Below are 8,374 nucleotides of genomic sequence, written 5' to 3' on the forward strand. Positions count from 1 at the left end.
AGTCTCAAGTCCAACTAGTTGGACTGCAATTTATTGCATCCTAAACATTTTTACAGATCATTTTATAAATCATTTACATCTTTGCTATCAATTGTATTATCAAATGAAATTCAAACTCTTTGTTGGGGTTAACTGTAAATCATTTACAGTTGTTTATAATAATATGAAAAAAATCTGTTTTTGTTTATAATAATATTAAAAAAATCTGTTTGTAAAAAAATAATTTCATTTGATTTTTTTTTTTTTTGTATGGATGCATCATGTATGGTTTTATGATAAAACATATGTATGTATGTGTGTATATGCATGCATGTGCACATGGATGGATGAAACGTATGCATGCATGCATGGATGGACAGATTATGCATGTGTGTATGCATGCATACATGCATGGATGGATTTATGTGTGTGTATATGTATGTATGTATGTATGCATGCATGGATGGAAGACTGGATGGATGGATCATCACGCTTGTGTGTGTATGTGTGTATGCATGCATGGATAGATGGATGGATTGTTAGATCATGGATGGATGGGTCATCATGCATGTGTTTATGTATGTATGCATGGATGGATGGATGGATGTATCATCATGTATGTTTGTATGCATTTATGTATGTATGCATGATCCCAAACCTAAACCCAACCCCAAATCCGAACCCGATTTCCTAAACCTAAACCTTAACTTATCCTCAGTTCCCTAAAGCTATAACCTATAACCTATAACCTAAAACCTAAAACCTACACTTAATCATGTGCATATATTTGTGGATATATATAGATTTATATTTTTTTGTGATTGGTGACTTTCATGTGTGACATGTTTTGACAGTTTATGAAAAGTCTCTTTTTTATTGTATCTCACTTTTTATATGCTACATGCACGTGATATCAGAAATGGATTTGATGCCCCCGAGCAAGAATTGGATGACGAAAGATATATTGAGTGATGAGTACATTAAAGGCGTTGAATCGTTTATTATTTTTGCGAAAAGGAATTCGGGAGGTGTTGATTGGTATAGTTGTCCTTGTGCTAGATGTCGTAATGTGCGTGGGAAGAAAATACTAAGTACGGTTTTTGAGCATTTGATTATGAATTGTATAGATCAGACATACATAACTTAGTTTTTTCATGGAGAACAACTTCCCAATATGGGTGTCAATGCCAATGCTCCTAGTACATCTGCCACTGATTGTAATGAAGAGCTATTGCCTAGAATGGTTGATTTGGTTAATGATACTTTTGGTCGTGTTCAACCCGATGACTTAGATGCATGTATGAATGAGGTTAATGAGCAACATGGTAGTTAGCCTCAAGATGACATAGACAATGATAATCAGTACAATAAATTAAGGGAGGATGCGGTACAACCCCTATATCCATCGTGTAAACGTGAGTATACAAAGTTGGCAGTGACAGTTGAGTTGATGAGCATAAGGCTAGATATCAGTGGTCAAATAATAGCTTTACGAGTTTGTTGCAACTGCTCGAGAAGATTTTGCCAAGCGAGAACTCTTTGCCAGATAGTACCTATAATGCAAAGCGATTGATCAGTTCGTTGGGTATGAACTATGAGGTGATACACGCATGCTGTAATGATTGTATTCTATACTAGAAGGAGCATGCTAATAAGAAAAGTTGTCCTACATATAAAGCAAGCAGATGGAAAGTGAATAGTGTTGTAAGAACAAGAGTCTCACATGTACTATGGAAGGTGCTAAGATACTTCCCATTAACACCAAGGTTACAAAGACTTTATAGTATATCATGGATTGCAGAGAATATGTTGTGGCATTCAAAGGGGGCTAAAAATGACTTGTACATGCGTCATCCTGTGGATTCTTCTATGTGGAAGTTTGTAGATAGAAAATTTAGTGATTTTGCTGCGGATCCACGTAACGTTCGGTTGGGACTTGCAACAGACGGATTCAACCCCTTTGGGCATATGAGCATCTCATATAGTTGCTGGCCTGTTATGGTTGTTCCATACAATCTTCCACCTCATTTATGCATGCGAAAGCAATTTATTATGTTAACACTTTTAATTCCCGGAAAAAATGGTCCAGGGCATGACATTGACGTATATTTACAACCATTAATCGAAGAATTAAATGAATTGTGGAAAGGGTCGATAACATATGACTCGTTCGGGAAGAACAGGTTTAGAATGAAGGCGATTTTATTATGGGCAATACATGATTTTCCAGCCTATGGACATCTTTCTGGGTGTAGGACAGGAGGAAAGTATGCATGTCCTGTTTGTAGTGAGGAGACTGACTCTGTTTGGCTAAAACATGGAAAGAAGTTTGCTTATATGGGGCACAGAAGATTCCTCCCAAGAGCTCATATCTTTAGGAGACAGGGATCTCAATTCAATGGAAATGATGAAAATCGGCAGGCTCCAAAGCGTTTGTCTGGAGAACAGGTATTGGTTAAAATGAATAATATACAAACCAAGTTTGGAAAGTATATAGGAAATAAGAGGAAGAAGACCACAGATGAGGATTCTAACCTTACTGCTTGGTCGAAGAGATCAATCTTCTTTACATTGCCGTATTGGGAGCATATGCCCATTCGCCATAATTTGGATGTGATGCATGTCGAGAAAAATGTTACTGAGAACCTTATTGCAACAATCATGGACATGAAGGACAAGTCTAAGGATGGTTTACAAGCCCGTCAGGATCTTATGGCTATGAAGATAAGATCAAAATATTGGCTAGAGGAAAAGAATGGTAAGTTGTTATTGCCTAAGGCTCCTTTCACATTATCCAGATCTGAAAGAGAACTCATTTGTCGAACCTTGAGTGATTTAAAAGTTCCAAGAGGGTATAGTGCAAACTGGAAACGTCATATCAGTATGGATGACTATCAACTCAAGGGCCTTAAGTCACATGATTATCACATTCTAATGCAGCAGTTACTACCTGTATTATTGATGCATTCATTCAAGAAAGAAAAGTCATTGCGCGCTGCCATTATACAATTGTCAAGATTCTTTAACGTCATATGTTCTAAAGAAATTCATCGTATGGAGCTTCAAGAAATGAAAAATAAAATAGTGAAAACATTATGTGTTTTCAAAAAGTATTTTCCACCATCGTTTTTGGTTTCTATGACACACCTTGTTGTGCACTTGGCGTAGGAGGCACCAGTTTGCGGACCTGTCAGATATCGATGGATGTATCCTTTTGAGAGATAACTTTAACTGTTTTAATTTATTAACCTTTTCAAAATACCATATATTTTTTCATCAATACCTGATTTTAATATTTAGCAGGATGATGAGAACATACAAGAAGTATGTGATGAATCAAGCTTACCCAGAGGGGTGTATTGCGGAACGCTACATTATAGAGGAATCTATGATGTACTGCATGGAATATTATCCTGATAATACAATAGGAGGTCATAAGCAAGGACTAAAGATATTCAATGATGATGAAAATGCTGGTGATTCCCAGAATGATAAGAAAGGAAAAGTTCATGATCTTACTACAGTGCAATACCAACAAGCACGTAGATGGGTTTTGCAACATCACGTTGAAAATCATCAATGGGAGGAGTAAGTTAATGAAGTATATTATTCTTTTTTTATATTTTTAAACGGCTTATGGTAATAAATATTGTTATATATATATATAATTAATTGTTATGATATGGAATTTGTAGGAAGTACCAAACATACATCCAGGGCCAAACACGTACGGGACAAAATCGAAAGGGTAATCTGTCAGCAGGAAAGCCAATGGAATACATTCCTTGGTTAAGACATCAACTACATAATCAAGAAATGTCTCCATTTAAGAGAATTGCCGATGGTCCTGACTTCAAATGCATATCATATAATACTTACTCAGTAAATGGATATGTTTTTAGCACTGCGAATTCTGAAATGAACAGAACAACACAAAACAGTGGAGTCTCAATGAAAGCCCTAACTAGCTTTAGGGCAAGCGCCAGGGATAAGAATCCTATAGAAGAAGAAGTCACCTATTATGGCATCATTAGGCAAATTCTTGAGTTGAACTACTTCGACTTCAGAGTAGTACTCTTCTATTGTGATTGGGTGCATATTGAAGATAAAATGAATGGATGTTTCATAGATCCCGAAACAAATTTGATATTTGTCAATCTAGGAAGGTTTAGACGGAACTTAAAGGAAGACGATAAGCCGTTCATTCTTGCATCTCAGGCAGCTCAGGTCTTCTATTGTAAGGATCCAACCAGAGATGATTGGCATGTTGTATTGGAAGCTCTTAAGAGATTGACGAAAGATGCATATGCATTTGAAGATCCACTTGAGTTTGAGGCCAGAAGGAATGTAGGTTCTTCAGCACTTTCATTAATCGATGATTTAAATGAAGAAGAAGATGTACAGGAAAAATCATGGGTAGAGAGTGAGCCGAGTACCTCAGGTCATAGGAAACGGAAAAGAAACTAAAAAGATTCAAATCAGTTTGAAAGTGAGTTGAATTCTATTTAGTAATGATTGTTACTTTTTTTTATTTATCTAAATATTAATAGAATGCCAATTACATAATAATGAGATATTGTTTTGCCTTATAAAATTGCAGGAATTATGTCACATTTTGGTGGTTCTTCAGCTTCTGCCCAAGGAAGCAATACAAGGAAGAGACTTGAATTAAATGAATATAAACAACCAGTTGGAGAAACATCAGCGCCTTTCAACATATTTTTAGGGCAACTTGGCAGGACACATTGTCCAATTTCATTTGCTGATTGGCGCAAAGTGCCTGGTGCAATTAAAGACAATATCTGGTCTATGGTTTTGGTGAGCATGTTTGTTCTTTATTTTATTTCTAATTCTTACTCGATAACATTGTTTGATTATTAATTTAATGAAATAGGCCACGTATGACATCAATGATGAGTTAAAAGAATATGCATTTTCAAAAGTAAGCAAAGCTTGGAAGGTATGGAAATACAATCTGCGAAAGGAATATGATAAATTTGATAATGATGTAGAAAGAAGAAATTGTCCCATTGGTGTGAAGCAAGAGGATTGGGACATTTTCATTAATCTACAATCCACGGAATTATTAATCAATCTTCGTAAGAAGGGAAAGACTTCCAGAGCACAGGTGAAATGCCCTCACACGATTGGAAGACGAGGTGCTGCTAGGACATTAGAGAAAATGGTAATTTGTACTACATTTTTTGACAATTTAATTGATGAATATAAATTATTGTTGACTAATTTGCTTATATAATTACAGCGAAAAGAAAATCCAAATACTATCATCACGAGGACTGATTTGTTTGTCGCCACTCATAGCAGATCTGATGGGTCTTACCCAACACAAACACATCTTGAAACAGCGGTGAGAATAATTTTTCAGTTTTTAATCATTTTTTATTTAAGTACAATGAAGGATTTATTTTAACAATTATCTTCTAATAGGAAAGAATATTATCGATAGCTGGCAGTGATCCTTCTAGTAAGCACAAGGATTTAGACCACGACCCAGTTTCACAGGTTTTCCATCAATTCTACTCACTTTACAAACATTGTCGTTGGTTTTTTTAATAATAATATACACACATCACTAAACTCAAAAATTATTGGTTAGGTTTGTGGTCGTGATAGCAGAGGCCGGGTTAGGGGCATGGGTTTGGGTATTTCTAAGACTACTATGAAGGTTGCCACCCCCTACATCATAGAAGCTCGGTCGGAGAGGAATGCACGTATGTCCATTGAGGCTAAATTTGAAGCATCAATGACTCAAATGCAAGAATTCCGTACGATTGTTGAGCAACAATTTGCTGAACTTAGGCAACAAATTACTTATCAAAGCCAACTGCTTCACCGCTCCCCTGATACAGCTGCATCTCAGGTGCTGCATTTGCCGTGATCAAATGATATAATTATTATTTTTAAAGATAAAAGTAGCATTATTATTTACATGAAACCATTATTTTATTTATAGGCCCACCGTCGATCTGGTGAGCCCTCAAGTATTCGAGAAGACTCTGCAACAACTCCATCAATGGAACAAATTTGCCAATTGAGAGATATCCGTGGTCGGACTATTGCTAGTGGGCGGATGGTGTCAGATACTACAGGCATCCCTCCAGAATGCATCAGAGTTGTAATAGATGATATTAATGTTCGCACAGCAGAGTTGTTTAATGATGACAGGACATTTGAAGATATTCAATTGGGTGAAATTGTTGTCTGGCCCAAGTTCCTGATGAAAATTTGAATATTCAGTAGTTTTGTTTTACTTTTTGAACTTTAGGACATATTGTATGACGAAAACTTGATTATTCATTGAAATCCTTTTTTGATCAAGTTGTCTTTTTTATTTATTTAATCGTTAGCATCCTTTTTATTAATTATGGCTTGTTGTCATTTATTTTTTATTAACCAAGTCACTAAAGGATTTCAATTTCAAATGTAACTGAAGTATTGATAGAACGTTATCTCTTGTTGCAGTAGGAGATGTAACAAGAATATACATTGATTGTGTATTTGAATTTTTTTAAATGCACCAACCAGAAACGATTTGAGACGACGTTCAATGATACTTTGTTAGATATGAAATTTATGACCTTTAGTTACTTGGTTAATTAAAAAGAACTACGTAGTGGCTTGATCTCAATCTAACTTTTTGGGTACGTAGGCAGCCGTTCATAATGTACTAGAATATCGGTGCAGCCACAAATCTTTTTTCTCCTTTGAATTGTAACAGACTGTATCGGTTGCATTTTTCTGTCATAAGTTGTGGCTATCAAAGATATAATATCATCTTCTTATAGGGAAACATTTAATGATGTGCGCAGGTAAATTCATTTTTTTTATTATTCCTTATATTGTTTCCCAGTTATATTTGTGTTGGTTTCAGAGTACAGGTAGTAATAGAAAGTGTTGGTCGATTGTGGCTTGTGGACAAATGGATGAGTAACCAACAATACGAATATGGGAGGCCTTCCCCAGGTATCCAAATGCTTTTAGATATAATTATGTTGTTTTTAAATGTATTAGATCGAAATTGATCGAGCAGACCCGGATGTGCGTCGGAGCTATCCGGATGTTGAGCGAGGGTCCCTGGAAGGTGGGAACCGCAGTTATGATCATGATGAAGCTGTCCATTTCCTATGGACAGCATTGGAGTGGCCTAACCATTTGGACAGGCCATGTTTATGTATTAACTCGAAATTGATGGAGCAGACCCGGATGTGCGTCGGAGCTATCCGGATGTTGAGCGGGGCCTGGCCATTTGGACATGCCGTGTTTATGTATTTGATCGAAATTAATGGAGCAGACCCGGATGTGCGTCGGAGCTATTCGGAAGAGCGGGGTTCCCTGGAAAGAGGGAACCGCTATTATGACCATGATGAAGCTGTCCATTTTTTATGGACAGCATTGGAAGGGCCTGGCATTTATGTCGGATGGCCATATTTATATCTGTATTTGCTTTGCAAGGACCATACCCTTAACCTAAACCAAAACCTAAACTTGAACCTACACCTAATCCTAATCTTAACTCCCTAACCTAAACCTATACCTAAACTTGAAAACCCAAACATAAACCCCATCCCGAACCCAAACCCGATATCCTAAACCTACACCTTAACCTATTCTCAATTCCCTAAACCTATATCTTATAACCTAAACTTAATCAAATCCCAAAACCTAAACCTCAACCTTAACTTAAACCTAAACCTTAACCTAAACATATAACCTTAACCTAAAACCTAAAACCTAAACCTAAACCTATAACCTAAATGTATTCTCAATTCCCTAAACTTAAACCTACACCTAATCCTAATCTTAACTCCCTAACCTAAACCTATACCTAAACTTGAAAACCCAAACATAAACCCGATCCCGAACCCAAACCCGATTTCCTAAACCTAAACCTTAACCTATTCTCAATTCCCTAAACCTATGTCTTATAACCTAAACCTAAACCTAAACCTAAACCTTAACTTATACCTATATCTTATAACCTAAACCTAAACCTAAACCTTAACCTATACCTATAACCTTAACCTAAACCTAAACCTTAACCTAAACCTATAACCTTAACCTAAAACCTAAACCTATAACCTAAACCTAAATCAAAACATATAACCAAAACCAAAACCTATATCCTAAACCCGAACGCATTCTCAATTCCTATAACCCATAATCTAAACCTAAACCTAAACCTATAACCTATAACCTAAACCAAAGCCAAAACCTATAGCCTAAACCCGAACCCATTCTCAAATTCAAAAACCTATAACCTAAACCGTTAACCTATAACCTAAATCAAAACCTATAACCTAAACCAAACCTAAATCTAAAACCAAAACCTAAAACCTAAACCTAAAATCTATAACCTAAATCAAAACATATAATC

The sequence above is a fragment of the Magnolia sinica genome, chromosome 14 (genome assembly GCF_029962835.1).
Source record: "Magnolia sinica isolate HGM2019 chromosome 14, MsV1, whole genome shotgun sequence".
Lineage (NCBI taxonomy): Eukaryota > Viridiplantae > Streptophyta > Magnoliopsida > Magnoliales > Magnoliaceae > Magnolia > Magnolia sinica.